Raw genomic sequence first — 15,537 nt, forward strand, 5'->3', positions numbered from 1 at the left:
TCTGGGAAGGCTTTCCTGGGAAGGCTTTCCACTGGATGGAACATTGCTGCAGGGATTTGCTTCCATTCAGCCACAAGAGTATTACTGAGGTCAGGCACTGATGATGGGTGATTCGGTCTGGCTCGCAGTTGGCGTTACAATTCATCCCAAATGTGTTTGATGGGGTTGATGTCAGGGCTCTGTGCAGGCCAGCCAAGTTCTTCCACACCCATCTAGACAAACCATTTCTGTATGGACCTCACTTTGTGCATGGAGGCATTATCATGCTTAATCAGGAGAGAGCCTTCCCCAAACTGTTGCCATAAAGTTGGAAGCACAGAATAATCTAGAATGTCATTGCATCCCGTAGTTTTAAGATTTTCCTTCACTGGAACTAAGGAGCCTAGCCTGAACCATGAAAAACAGCCCCAGACCATTATTCCTCCTCCACCAAACTTTACAGTTGGCACGATGCATTCGAGCACATAATGTTCTCCTGGCATCTGCCAAACCCAGATTAGTCAGTCGGAGTGCCAGATGGTGAAGTGTAATTCATCACTCCAGAGAACGCGTTTCCACTGCTCCAGAGTCCAATGGTGATGAGCTTTACTCTGCTCCAGCCAATGCTTGGCATTAGGCATGGTCATCTTTGGCTTGTGTGTGGCTCCTCAGCCATAGAAACACATTTCATGAAACTCTCGACGAACAGTGCTTGAGCTGACGTTGCTTTCCGTGTCAGTTTGGAACTCGGTAGTGAGTGTTGCAGACGACGACAGATGATTTTTCCGCGCTACGGACTTCAGCACACGGCAGCCCCGTTCTGTGAGCTTGTGTGGACTACCACTTCACGGCTGAGCTGTTGTTGCTCCTAGCCATTTCCACTTCACAATAACAGCACTTACAGTTGATCGGGGCAGCTCTAGCAAGGCGGAAATTTGACAAACTGACTTGTTGGGAAGGTGACATTCTATGAAGGTGTCACGTTGAAAGTCGATGAGTTCTTCAGTACGGCTCATTCGACTGCCAATGTTTGTCTTTTGAGATTACATGGCTGTGTGCTTGATTTTATACACCTGTCAGCAATGGGTGTGGCTGAAATAGCTGAATCCACTAATTAGAAGGAGTGTCCACATACTTTTGGCCATGTAATGTATTTTCGTTCCACTTGTCCTACTTGTTGATATTAAGGTATAGGAGTGTTGTGCTTGGAGTGAGAAACTTTCCCTGCTCAAATTTATACATTTTAAGAATACTCTTATAAACATATCGCATACAGGTCTGAAGAGAGTTGATATCAAAATTTTTGTTCTCATCCTCTTCCTTTTACAATGAGTGAGGTCCGATGGCACCATGCTTCTGCCCTTCCTTGACCACAATGTTCCTCCACCTCTCTCTGTCCTCAGCCAACTCACTCTCCAACTACCCATACCTTCCGGATAACCCTCCTCACACAATCCTCCCATCTGAACCGCAGTCTATCTCTTTTCCTCCTACCTTGGTCCCTCAATCTGTCTGCTCTATTTGCCGTTGTCTCTTCCCCCATCTGCACAAAGTGTCCATCCCATCTCAGCCAGCATTTTACCAATCTCCCCGTTAAGCTCATCTGCACACCAATCTCCTCCCTCAGTTCATCCATCCACACTCTTAACGCCTGCAATCCTCCTGACCCAGTTGTTCTCACAAACCTGCAGCTTCTGTGGTTGTCTCTCTGTCAGTGCCACCATCTCCAGGTCGTAAAGGTAGGCCGGCATTACACACAACATCACAACCTTTCCTTTCAATTTCCTTGATATCGTTTGTTGCCATTACTCCCTCCACCCTCCACAAATACACACCCACCTGAATCCTTCTCTGCACCTCTGCTTCGGACTTACCATCCCTGGTCACCGTTCCTCCCAGATATTCAAACCTATTTCTCTGCCTGATCTCCTTCCCCTCTAACCTGATATTCATTTATTTTCTCTGCTGCCCGACCCACACCACCTCAGTCTTCTCCAGACTCATCTTCAACCCATGCTTCCCAAATGCCTCCTTCCACTTTCCCAGTACTTCTTACATCTCCCACCCACTGTCCATCACAACAGCCAGATTGTCTGCATAAAACATCCTCCCCATACTACCCCTCAAGCTCACCTTCCTGCTTACCAGCTCCATCATCATGATAAAAATGAGTGGGCTGAAAGAGCTTCCCAGCCTCAAACCAATGTCCACACTGAACTCCTCAGACATCCCAGGACCAATCAAAACTTTCCCTTTGTTCCCTTGTACATCCCTTCCACCAATCTGACTTCTGCTTTTGGCACTCCTATTAATCTCAGTGTTGCCATCACCATCTCTCCCAGGACAGTGTCGTAGGCCTTCTCCAGGTCCACAAATCCCAATGCCATCTCACCTTGCACCTCAAATTTCTTCTCCACCAGCTGTTTCAGGGTGACCATCTTATCCGTCGTTCCTCTACCTTTTCTAAACCCCAGCTGCTCTTCTCCAATCTCCACACTCTTCCTCATCCTCCTGTCCAGAATCCTTTCCAATACCTTCATTACATTATTTAGGAGCGTAATGCCCCTCTACTTCCCCGGATCTTGAACATCGCCCTTCCCCTTCCATATCGGCACATTTTACCCTAAAGAAAGGGAATTAGAAATAATTAAAAAAAAACATAGCATTGATATCTTTTCTGAAACAAAGGTCCGAAGTAATGAATGGACAAAGGAACTGACTGGGCGTTGTACTGAATGAAATAAACGACAATTTCTTATTTACAAAGCGAAAGTTCAAGAAAAAAAAGTGAATGTTGTGTATTTGGCAACTTACTTTGTTCGTGCATTTATACAATTAATAGTATGCATGTTTTAGTTTCAATAAGCATCCAGAAATGATGTTTGCCGTGGTGAATTAGCTTTAGCCCAAATACAGGGTGTTTTGAAAATTCAGAATCATAAGGATATTAATTTTACAATTTTATTATAATAATAATAATTGGTAATAGTATGTGCCCGTAAAAAAAAATAAAAAAAAAATAAATAAATAAATAAATAAATATTTAAACCGCGAGCAACAAACAACAACCACATAGGCCGTTTCTTCGCTCTCGCGTGCCCGTACATGCGTGGCCCAGAAGTTCGCATATTATTCGCAGTTACGATTATTCACTATTTAGTTTTAGTACCCAATTATTCAATTAGCGCCAACGTATTTTACCTTTTCGTGGCAAGGAAAAACAAAAAGAGAAGAGAAGAGGGAGAAAAAAATTTACTTCCTGGTTTGGAGCATACCAGCACTCTGATGTTACCGAAATTTATGCACCGTCTAATATGAAAACAATCATAACTTGGGGCATTGGGTTTATCTATAAATGCGCATAAGAAATCGAGAAATTATGAGAATACACGAAGTCATCATTATCCGGAAGCCCGTACGTTGTAACCCGTAATGGGGAACGCGACTGAGCTTCCCTTCCCCATCGGCCACGCCCACGCAACAACGTGTCTTGTCATTGGTTTGGTAAGTAAATGGCCATTACTTGGGAAGCACTTGTCCGATTAATATCAAACCTTGAAAAGGCACATACTCAGGTCCCCAGCAATATATCAGGCAAGTTTCAATTAGATCGGACCAGTGGTTGTCGAGAAACAGCGGTCACACACACACACACACACACACACACACACACACACACACACACACACACACACACACACACACACACACACACACACACACACACACACACACACACACACACACACACTGTTGGAATTATAGATAGATTGCGAGCCACTGACATGCACATGTACACATATGAATTATTGTACGAAGGTTCCTTTGAACGTTATTTAACAATGACACATCGATTTTAGCACATTCGTTTTTGATTTCATTCTTTAGATATTCAATAGTGTGTGGTCTCATGGTATAAACCAATGATTTCAGGTGTCCCCAAAGAAAAAGGTCATTATATCAGTCTACGACATGCGATCCACTTCGAAGACATCGTCTGAAAAGAAACAACAAAAAAGCAACCCCCCACCACCACCACTGATCCACACATAGTGCTGGTAGTTCACAGGGCTTGATATACGATTCCCTTTGATTCCTGCATGGCTCATTGTGAGATGAGGTATATTATACATTGACAGAATTGAGCCACAGGGCCCGAGGCATGCCCCTTACTGCTCTTGCTTGACGGTGAGCATTGGTCTTTAGCATTTATCATGATGAATAAAAAGTTTCTGTATTTATGACTTCACTTCGCAGCTCCAAGTGAAATAACCAGAAACCAGGCTCACATAAAACCAGGCATTTTAATCAACTTATATTATTACACCATACATCTACACCAAATTATTTTCTAATCCTAGTCATCTCGGTGAAATTTGGAATGATACATATTTGTATAATGAGTGACGAAACCATCAGTCCGTGATGGCGATTTTCATATTCTCTGAATTTTGCTAAGTTTTACTCCAATGGCTCAAAACCTACTGACAAGTTTTACTCCAACGGGCAATGTTACGAGCTTCATTTTACTCCAGCTGTACATTTAGCCAAGCAATCCGATACATCATTGATAGTTTTATTGCTTTTTTCCTTCTCTTATTAGTTCATATTCACGAAACGCTTAGAGCTCACTCCTGCCATCCTGTATTCCTGTATTGCCTAGTTAAGCTATATTCCACAGCATTTCTCAAAGAAGCTTGTTATGCTGCACACGGAGCACAAAGTGGGATTAAGCAATTGGTTCACTCTCTTTCTGTCTGTCTGATCGACATCCATCAGTCTATGATAAAGGAACGACATCGTTTCAATTGAATATTATGTTTTGAACACTGTAGAACAGGAATCGGAACATGAATTAGAATATGAACCCATAGTTTAGCAGTAGTTTGGCTCAGAATTTGGAAAATTGTATGGAGTCTCGTCTCAAGGGTGCATGCACATTCATGGTGAAGGAATTGTTTCAGTCTGTCTGTATGCCTGTTTGGCAAGTCATTCCAAGCAGGAACCTTACGGTTTTTATGGATTTAATAAAGGATACAAACAACAGACATGAATAACTAATGTAACGTGTAAAATCAGGTGGTGTAAACTTCATAAAAAAGTTTTGTTTTTTTGTTTTTTTCTGCAACTTTTAAAACTTTGATTGAATTTAAATGGAATGGAAAACTTGAACACCGTAGAACACAAATAACTTTACTTGCGTTTCCAAAAAAACCCTCAGCTTAATAATACTTGGGGAAAATTTTATGCCTTCCCGACCAATAAAATATACCACACACTCAGTGTGGGGAGTAACAGCAAGATTCATACAAAGATGGTGGCTCGTGCTCGGAAATGGTGCTCATGCTCGGAAATGCAAAGCAAGAATTGAAAAGACCCTTCCCATTTCCTTTTTCTCAATACTGCATGGGGTAAGGTGTTATGTGAACGTTATAGTTCAACATGTTTAGGAGATACTCTTCTAGTCTTGGAGGATTTCAATGCATCAACTGGAAATGATAGGAATGGATATAAGACATGTGTTGGTCCCCATGGGTCTGGAACACTGTGAACCAAAATACCACTAGGTTCCTTGATTTTGCAAGAAGTCATGGATTTAAGGAGGTCGGTTCATGGTTTTAGCGCCCACAGGCTCATCGCTGGACTTGGTATTCCAACGCTGGTGGTGTGTCAAAGGAGATTGACCATGACCTCGTTGATGGTCGCAGGAGGATGATCCAGAACTGCAGGGTCTACCAGAGTGCTCAGTTCATCAATACTGACCACAGGCTTGCTGTAGCAACTCTGAAGTTGCAGCTTAAATCCAGGAGAATGGTACCATCCCAGCCTAGGCTGGATGTTGGCAAGCTCAAGGATGAGAGGGTAGCTGAGGAGATTGTGAACAGGCTGAGGTGGGATTTTTTTTGGGGGGGGGAGGGGGAGAGGTCTGCATACTTTGGGGAATCTGAATAGTTGTGGAGTGCCTTCAAGACCACCGTCTTTGATGTTGCCGGTGGATGTCTTGGAACTCTCCGTTGGGCGAAGAAGAATTTTATCTATCAAGGGACACTGGATACCACAGACCAGAGTTCCAGGGACAGGCTGAATGGCAGAGCTGAAGCATAAAACTATACGTGCGCTAAGGGTGGACAAGGAGGCCTATGTGGGAGGACTCTGTGAGGAGGTAGAGCATCACCTGTGGTCAAATGATTCTCGTCCTGCTTAGAGGGAATTCGCACATTGCGTTCCTCCAAACCCATCCCTCAGTGTACTGCAGTTAGAGTGGAGGGTGGTGGACTGTTGACAGAGGAGTCCGAAGTGAAGGCCCGCTGGGCTGGTTACTTTGAGTGGCTTTACCAGGCTGATCCACCAGCTGTCGAGTTGGATGTCAGGGGTGTTGCTATCCCTATTGCTGACCCTCCAATCAATTGTCATCCACCTTTGATTGAGGAAACACAGACTGCAGTGAACCAGTTGAAATGGGGTAAAGCTCCTGGGATCTGCGGCATCCACGCTGAACTTCTCAAGGCTGGTGGAAATGCTGCACTCATGTCATTGCATGCAGTTCTGTGATCTGCCTGGAACACAGGCATCATCCCAACTGACTGGAAGAGGGGCCTTGTTGTCCCTCTCTGGAAAAGGAAGGGTAATCGCCAGGACTGCAACAACTACCGAGGGGGTGATGCTGCTCTCGGTGCCAGGCAAAGTCTTTGCTCACATAATTCTTGATAGGGTTCGCCACCATCTGCTTGAGCACCAGCGTTCAGAGCAGTCAAGCTTTACACCAAAGAGGTCAACGATTGACCGTGTCCTTGCTCTTCGGGTCCTCACTGAACGCAGACGAGAGTTTCGGCAGGGGCTGCTTGGAGCCTATGTTGATCTCTGTGAAGCATTTGATTCAGTGAATCTGGATACCCTCTGGTGGATTATTGGTCTTTGTAGGATGCCACCAAAACTGATCAATCTGATGTCTGAACTATACGCTGGTACTGAGAGTGCTGTGAAATGTGGTGGTACCATCTCTGACTTATTTCCATTTGGTACTGGAGTTCTTCAGGGATGTGTATTGGCCCCACACTTTTCAGCGCTTGTATGAACTGTATTCTGGGGATGATGTTGGAGAGGTCAAGCTGCGGTGTATCGTTTGGGAATGTCAAGATATCTGACCTTGATTTCAGAGATGATGCAGTCATATTTGCAGAGACTCTACATATCCTTTTGCGGGCCCTCGAGGTGCTGAATTAGGAGGTGGAGCCATTAGGATGATTGGTTTCCTTTGTCAAAAGTAAGATCCAGGCTTTCAATGACATCTTGGATGCTGCTATCTTGTCTGTACCTGTTTATGGTGAGGATGCTGAGGTCACGGAGAGATTCACATACCTTGGCAGTGATATTCATGTCTCTGCTGGCTGTGAGCCAGAGGTCAACAGATGTCTGGATCAGGCTTGGGGTGTCATGGATTCACTCGATCATGGGTATGGTGCTGTCGGTACCTGTGTGGGAGGATGAAAGTCTGAGTCTTCAGGTCCTTGGTGCTTCCAGTCTTGCTCTACGGATGTGAGACTTTGACTCTGACCAGGGATCTGAGATGGCAACAGAATTCCTTTGGTACCGGGTCTCTTCGGAGAATCCTTGGCTATTGCTGGTTGGACTTTGTGTCCAACGAGCGGTTGTTGAGAGAGAATCAAATGAGATTTGTTACCTGCATCATCAGTGAGCATCAGCTGCAGCTATATCGACATGTGGCTCGTTTTCCTGACGCCGATCCTGCTCACCATGTTCTTTCAGTGAGGGAGCCTCGTGAGTGGAGGAGGCCAATGGGCTGACCACTTGCCTCATGGTTGCAACAGGTTGATCAGCATCTCAAGGAGAATGGGAAGGGCCAGACATCTGCTTGGGGGATGGCCAGATGGAGGCCCCTGGAGTGCTGGCGGAAAGTGGACGCAGCAATGCGCTGCTTCGGCACATGCTCCGATATCCGACCTGACCTGATGTTTTCGGAAAACTCCAGAAAATCTGTCGGCATTGTTGAAATTGTGTTTGTTTGATGAAAAGAAAGAAATATACATCATGCTTTATTTAGAAAGGTACTCCATCGGAGAAATGGGTAGAGCGATGGTGAGGGTTGAGACGGAAGGGAAAGAGGGGAAGGGGGGATGTGGAAGAGTGGGGAGAGTGGGAAAGGGAGGAGATGGATATGGAACGAAGGTGAGATGGAAAGAACAGGATGGTCATGGATTTTTTAATTTAGACTTCCAGTGGGTTTCCCACAGGAAGCCTATTGTTCTTGCAAATGTTATTATAGGCATGCTTTGGAGATGATTCCAACAAAACTGTGAGAGCCAGCTCTGCGAAACTTTCATCTGATTATGGATGTCGATGTAATCTAGTGCTTGATGAATTTTTGTTTTTGAACTTTAACCTTTTTCAGCCACCAGATTATATTTAATGAAAACCTTAAAAAAAAATCTTCTTCTCTGAAAGCGTTGAACAGATCACTGTGACATTTTAAACACATAATGAACTACCCAATATAAGTTTGAAAAAAACTCATCATTGGCCACATGGTTTGGCAGCCATATTGGATTTTATTATTATTTTTTAAAATCTGCTTTGAAACCATTTGACCGATCGATACTAAACTTTACCAGTGTGGTCAATGACATATATGGAATTTATATTGAGAATGATGATGTCATCAATCATGTGGTTTGTCAGCCATATTTGATTTAAGGAAAAACTTAAAACAATATCTCTGAAAAAGCTGAACAGATCGAAGCGGAATTTTCAACACATGATCAACTCCCGATGGGGATATAAGTTTGCAAAAAAGTCATCAGTCATGTGGTTTGTCGGCCATATTGGATTTAAACATGAAACTTTAAAAACCTTCTTCCTCTCAACTGCTTAACCAATCAATACTAAACTTGAAATATATGATCGCACAAGCATATGGAAAAAGTGTTGAAATGTATGATGTCATAAGCCCCGTCGTTTGACAGCCATATTGGTTTGAAAAAAAAAACCTTTAAAAACTCTTTTCTCTGAAACCACTCAACCAATCAATACAAAACTTTACAGGTATGATTGACTACTTGGGATGAAAGTTTTTCGACAGTGATGATGTCATTATTCACGTAATTTGGCAGCCATACTGGGTTGAAGGAAAAACTTTAAAAATCTCGCTCTCTGAAACTGCTGAATCGATAGATGCAACACTTTAAACATATGATCGCACACAAATGGGGAAGAAATGTTGTAAACTATGATGTCTTCAGTTGCATGGATTGGCAACCATATTGGATTAAAAAAAACCTTTAAAATTCTTCTTCGAAACTGCCTAACTGATTGAAACAAAATTTTAAACGTATGGTTGAGTACCCATGGCAATAAAACATACCAAATTCAAGTCTAACTACAACTTGATCTGCATCAACAACACTGAAAGTACTGACTTGATTTGGGAGCCTATCATGACTGCTTGCAGTTCTAGTGATTATTACCTTCGCATTCTGCAAAAGGTTATGTTTTGGTCGGCGTGTATTTATTTATTTATTTATTTGTAATCTTGTGATTTGTATAACTCAGAAAGTATTAAACCGAATTGCATGAAATTTGGTGGGATGATTAGTTATTAGTCAGGAAGCATTCGATTAGATTTTGGGATCGTTCGGGTCAAAGGTCAAGGTCAAGGTCACGAAAAGGTCAAAATCGTCTTTTTACGATAACAATGTCAATTTTTATTCAATTTGCATGCAACTAATGGCAAAATGTTCAGAATTCAACGCCTAATCTTGTCATATGCAATATGACACAATGACGCCCATACTCTTGTTACCGGTTAGGGGTCAAAGGTCAGGGGGGTCACGACCTTGAAAAATATGCGGTTTTTGTCATAACGCGCTCAATTCTTGTCCGCTTTACATGAACCCAGCACCAAAATGTTCAGAATTTAATGCCCAATCTTGTGACACAATGACGTCATAACACGTCACCGGTTGGGGTAAAATGTCGGGGGGGGGGCAGGGGGGGTCACGCCCCTGAAAAATATGCGGTTTTCGGCATAACTCAGTCAATTCTTATTCGATTTGCATGAAACCAGCATCAAACGAGATTACCTTCTCTTGTTGAAACGATGTATTCACCGAGCTTGCGAGTGAAGACTCGCCAAAACAACGTGAGTTGATTGTTGTTTAGTCCGCAGCCCCCGAAAGTCGGGGGGGGGGTCATGACATTATAGATATGTGGTTTGTGTAATAAGACCATTCATATGAAACCAGTTCCCCACACTCATACCAAGAACAAAAAAAGTAGTGGCGGTGAAGGTATGCGCTCTATGAGTGCCCGTTCTAGTTATTATTATTATTATTATTATTATTATTATTATTATTATTATTATTATTATTATTATGGTACCAAGCATTTTCAGGCTGGATAACCTATTGTTATTCTTCTGTTATTATTATTATTATTATTATTATTATTATTTATTGATTTGTATAAAAAGTCAAGGCTTGTGTATAAGAGCTAGAATACTGAACGGATCAGGAGGTAACAGAACAAAAGGAACAGCAGAGAGAGGGGAGAAACACTCACAGTATAGTTGAAGGACAAAATAGAGGGAGACTTTAACAAATATGGGATGTGTGGAGGAATGAGAGGCAGTGATGGGAGGACGTATTGGGTGATGGTTTGCAGTTTTCTTGGTGTTGTGTTCGTCCAGAAATCATTTCGTGCTTATTCAGTTTAATTTAATCTTTTGGGAACTATACTTGAGGTAAAAGGAGTTGAACATAGATACTCTCTTCACCGGTTTTTTTCAACTCTTGGGGTATCCTAGTCCACTTTGGAGAGTTGTGAGATTATATGCTGTCATGAGTGCGACTAAATCCATTAGTACTGATTAAAGACTTTTTTTGTTTTGTTACACTGATGAATATCACAGCAGGACAAGGAAAGAGATAAGACATCAGTGGACTTTCACGTGAATTACAGGGATATTAGGATGCAATGAACAAATTAACAGTGTGTGCGATTTGAATATATGATTCTAGAATCAAGAGCTGTTTGCTCAGAAAGGAAGACCAATCAAGTCCAAAAAGACTTTGTCTTCCTTTTTGAAAATTATTCGCTTGGATCAGTATGTGAGAGACGTTTTACGTGTGTACCCTGCACATGGAAAGCACACACATTATTAGGCTGCAGCCATGGGTTTGCAAGTGAGTACTATATCGCGATTACCATGGCTGTGTCAAACGGCAATTTTAGCTGCCCTTGTTGTCCAGTTATTGTGCCGACAAACAAACAAACAAACACAGATGTATTGAATATTGAGTGCAATATTCACATGCCGAGTAGAGACAGAAAGCACATCGAAAGAGTAAGGTGGCGCAAGTAGCTCGAGACTGGAGTTGAGAGGAAGAGGCGACTTTCACAGGTCAGATGACCTCTATTCGGGCCAATAGCAGCTGTGACAAGGAGCAGAAACAGCTGACACTAAGCAGAGATTGAAAGGAGAAGGGCCAGATTTAATTTGCACCCATGATCTGTCTGTTCATGGTTACCCTGAGCATGTATGGAAAAATTGAGGGAAATCGAGGGAAAATTTGAAGCATGTACAGTTTTTGATCTTGAAGTTAGAGGCCATCCAGAGGAAAATCAAACATTAATACCCAAAACGATGAATTCTAAAACTGCATTAGAAACTAAAACTGCAAGTAGTAATAAGAGAATGAACAGAATGGAAGACATTTCCTATCTCTGCATACTGGGAACACGCATGCACAGAGTTTGTTCACCGGAAAATTTTGGTGAAGTTCAAATCAAATCACAAAACAACCATCACTATTTTGATCAGAAATGTAATGGCACGAATCAGCATCTCTCTCGAGTGCATTCTAGTTTAACTCTTCTTTTGAGAAGTACCTTTATCTTCTCCTGTGCATGTGTGACATGAAAATGATGGCTTAGCAGGTTAATATGAGACTGATGTAGAGTAGTAGTTGTTTCCATAATGAGAGGTATTAGTGGCTGATGTGTGTGTTACAAAGTTTTATCTTGTGGTAAAATATTGATAGCTGCATGGCCAATAACTAATGGTATTAATTCGCCCTGATTTCGAAGCACCAACCCGAGAGTTGGTTTGGGAATCAAACTCAGGCAGGATAGCTCAAATTTGGGTTCTTCAGGTCTATACTAACCTGTTGGACATGACATGGGCAATAACTTCTGCTAAAACTGATATTTTGTTTCAGGTTCCATTAAATGTATTGCTACGTGAGAAAGGGGGGTGGGGGGGGGATGTCCATCGATAATCGTGTTAAGAATAGTATGCACTGTGTGACTGCATAGGTTATATTGCTCTTGTAATAGCTATTAGTCTCAAGGTAAGTCGTATTGTAAAACGTGCACTGAGGAGGCAGTGAGTGTTAACTTTAAGACAGTATAGAGTAAGCTTGTTGTGTGAAACCTCTTGTTTTCAGGTGAGGTCAGGTGAGGACTTTTGGCATTTAAGACAAAAGCCACACAGGGAAAGTGGTTTATGCTTTAAAGGGAATTACATGGACTGTTTGGCCAGCACATTGGAAGCAATGGTGGAGAGGTTGGCTGGGGATCCCTGGAAAAGGGCATAAGACAGGAAGATGGTGTCAGGTCAGGTTCGATCTGTGACCTGCTACAGGTACCATGTAAACCTGTACTAACCTGTTCCATGGTCGGGTTGTCGGCGACTAAACCGTCTCCCCCACCAGGTTTTCTGGTGAGGAGGGTGTTTGGATATGGACACCCAGCAGGATTAAAAACAAAACCTGTCAAAGGGCGGAGGAGCTCCTTGTGAGCCAACGGCCATCCATATCTAGTGCCCAACTGTGTCTGCGGACGTCCTCCTGCAGTTGGGCTACTTCTTATTAGGAGGTTGGTGGCAGGATTTGCACTCCGGCCACCGTAAAACCCTTCATTCCGCAAAACGCAAAAACGCAAAAAAATCTGAAAACCCACTCCGTGGGAGTACCTCCTGTGCAGCTTCCTTTCGCAGGGCAGCTCACCGGATGACGGGATTGGGGCAATTCTTCGGGACCCCCAGTCTTTGATAGGAGGGAAACCACGGGGTAACATCCCTGGGTCAGATTGCGGGAGAGTGTGTCGGAGTGGTGCTGAGGTGTCGTCCACCAGACGGCGGTCTCCTTGGGTTAACCTGAGGCGGTCCCTTCGGGTGGGTGCCTGGAATGTCCTATCCCTAAAAGAGGATGATCACCTGTCTCTGTTATCATCTGAGCTCAAGCGTTTGGACATCGGGATTGCAGCTCTCTCTGAGGTTCGGAGACCGGATTGCAGCGAGATAATGGTGGGTGGTTACACCTACTATTGGTCTGGTCGCTCTGATGGTTACCATACCCAAGGAGTTGCTGTAGCTGTGTCCAATAAGCTGACCCCAATGATAATTGAGGTAACACCGGTCAACGAGCGTATTATGAGATTAAGGATTCGTCACTCCTTAGGTGTCATTTCCCTGGTCTCTGTTTATGCTCTGACTGAGGCGAGTGATCTCACCGTGAAGGATGCATTCTACGCCACACTCGAGTCTGTGGTTGATCAGTGCCCCAGACGAGATACACTTCTAGTCTTGGGGGATTTCAATGCATCGACTGGAACTGATAGGGATGGTTATGAGGTGTGTGTTGGTCCCCATGGGTCAGGAACTATGAACCAGAATGGCACTAAGTTCCTTGACTTTGCAAGAAGTCATGGACTTAGGGTGGCTGGTTCATGGTTTCAGCGCCCACAAGCTCATCGCTGGACTTGGTATTCCAACGCTGGCGGTGTGGCAAAGGAGATTGACCATGTCCTCATTGACGGTCGTTGGAGGATGATCCAGAACTGCAGGGTCTACCGGAGTGCTCAGTTCCTCAATACTGACCACGGGCTTGTTGTAGCAACTCTAAAGCTGCACCTTAAATCCTGGAGAATGGTACCATCCCAGCCGAGGCTGGATGTTGCCAAGCTCAGGGATGAGAGAGTAGCTGAGGAGTTTGCGAACAGGCTGAGTGGACACTTGGGGGGTCTGGGTACTTTGGGGTGTCCTGAAGAGTTGTGGAGCCCCTTCAAGACCACCGTCCTTGATGTTGCCGGTGGATGCCTTGGAGCTCACCGCAGGGCAAAGAAGAATTTTGTCTCTCAAGGGACACTGGATACCATTGACCAGAGTCGCAGGGCCAGGCTGAATGGCAGAGCTGAGCTGTTCAGGGAGCTGAGGCGTAAAACTGTACGTGCACTGAGGGTGGACAAGGAGGCCTATGTGCGAGGAATCTGTGAGGGGGTAGAGCATCACCTGTGGACAGGTGATTCTCGTCCCGCTTACAGGGGAATTCGCGCATTAAGTTCATCCAAGCCCATCCCTCGGAGCACTACAGTTCGAGCAGAGAGTGGTAGGCTCTTGACAGAGGAGTCTGAAGTGAAGGCCCGCTGGGCCGGTTACTTTGAGCGGTTGTACCAGGCTGATCCCCCAACTGTCGAGTTGGACGTCAAGGGTGTTACAATCCATGTTGCTGACCCTCGAATCAACTGTGGTCCACCTACGCTTGCGGAAACATGGGCTGCGGTGAACCAGTTGAAACGGGGCAAAGCTCCAGGGATCTGTGGCATCCATGCCGAACTTCTCAAGGCTGGTGGAAATGCTGCACTCGTGTCGTTGCATGCAGTTTTGTGCTCTGCCTGGAGCACAGGCATCATCCCAACTGACTGGAAGAGGGGCCTTGTTGTCCCTCTCTGGAAAGGGAAGGGTGATCGCCAAGACTGCAACAACTACCGAGGGGTGACGCTGCTCTCAGTGCCGGGCAAGGTCTTTGCTCGGATAATTCTCGATAGGGTTCGCCACCATCTGCTTGAGCACCAGCGTCCAGAGCAGTCAGGCTTTACACCAAAGAGGTCAACGATTGACCGTATCCTTGCACTTCGTGTCCTCACCGAACGCAGACGAGAGTTTTGGCAGGGGCTGCTTGCAGCCTATGTTGATCTCTGTAAAGCGTTCGATTCAGTGAATCGGGATCTCCTCTGGAGGATTCTTGGTCTTCGTGGGGTGCCACCAAAACTGACCGATCTGATGTCTGAACTCTACTCTGGTACTGAGAGTGCTGTGAAGTGTGGTGGTACCATCTTTGACTTATTTCCAGTTGTTACTGGAGTTCGTCAGGGATGTGTACTTGCCCCCACACTTTTCAGCACTTGTATGGACTGGATTCTAGGGAGGATGTCGGAGAGATCAAGTTGCGGTGCGACATTTGGGAATGTCAAGATCTCGGACCTTGACTTTGCAGATGATGCAGTCATCTTTGCGGAGACTTTAGACATCCTCTTGGGGGCCCTCGAGGTGCTGAATGAGGAGTCGGAGCCGTTGGGATTACGGGTTTCTTGGGTCAAAACTAAGATCCAGGCTTTCGGTGACATCTTGGATGCTGCTGTCCTGTCTGTGTCTCTTTGTGGTGAGGATGTTGAGGTCGTGGAGAGATTCACTTACCTTGGCAGTGATATTCATGTCTCTGCTGGCTGCGAGTCAGAGGTCAATAGACGTCTGGGTCGGGCCTG

The 15,537-nt window shown here is 44.5% G+C and overlaps 2 protein-coding genes across 3 annotated transcripts in view; both read left to right on the forward strand.

Moving 5' to 3' along the window:
• LOC147022917 (uncharacterized) overlaps nucleotides 1-9,688 on the forward strand; it is a 395,784-nt gene extending 386,096 nt beyond the window's left edge. The window contains exon 2 of the mRNA XM_085887895.1: nucleotides 9,640-9,688. The gene's annotated coding sequence lies outside the window, so the exon portion shown is untranslated. The remainder of the gene's footprint in view (nucleotides 1-9,639) is intronic.
• LOC147022920 (copine-4-like) overlaps nucleotides 1-15,537 on the forward strand; it is a 263,594-nt gene that overhangs the window by 171,192 nt on the left and 76,865 nt on the right. The window lies entirely within an intron of this gene.

Source organism: Eptatretus burgeri, chromosome 7 (genome assembly GCF_056783735.1).
Source record: "Eptatretus burgeri isolate ZD-2024b chromosome 7, Ebu_testis_v1, whole genome shotgun sequence".
NCBI lineage: Eukaryota > Metazoa > Chordata > Myxini > Myxiniformes > Myxinidae > Eptatretus > Eptatretus burgeri.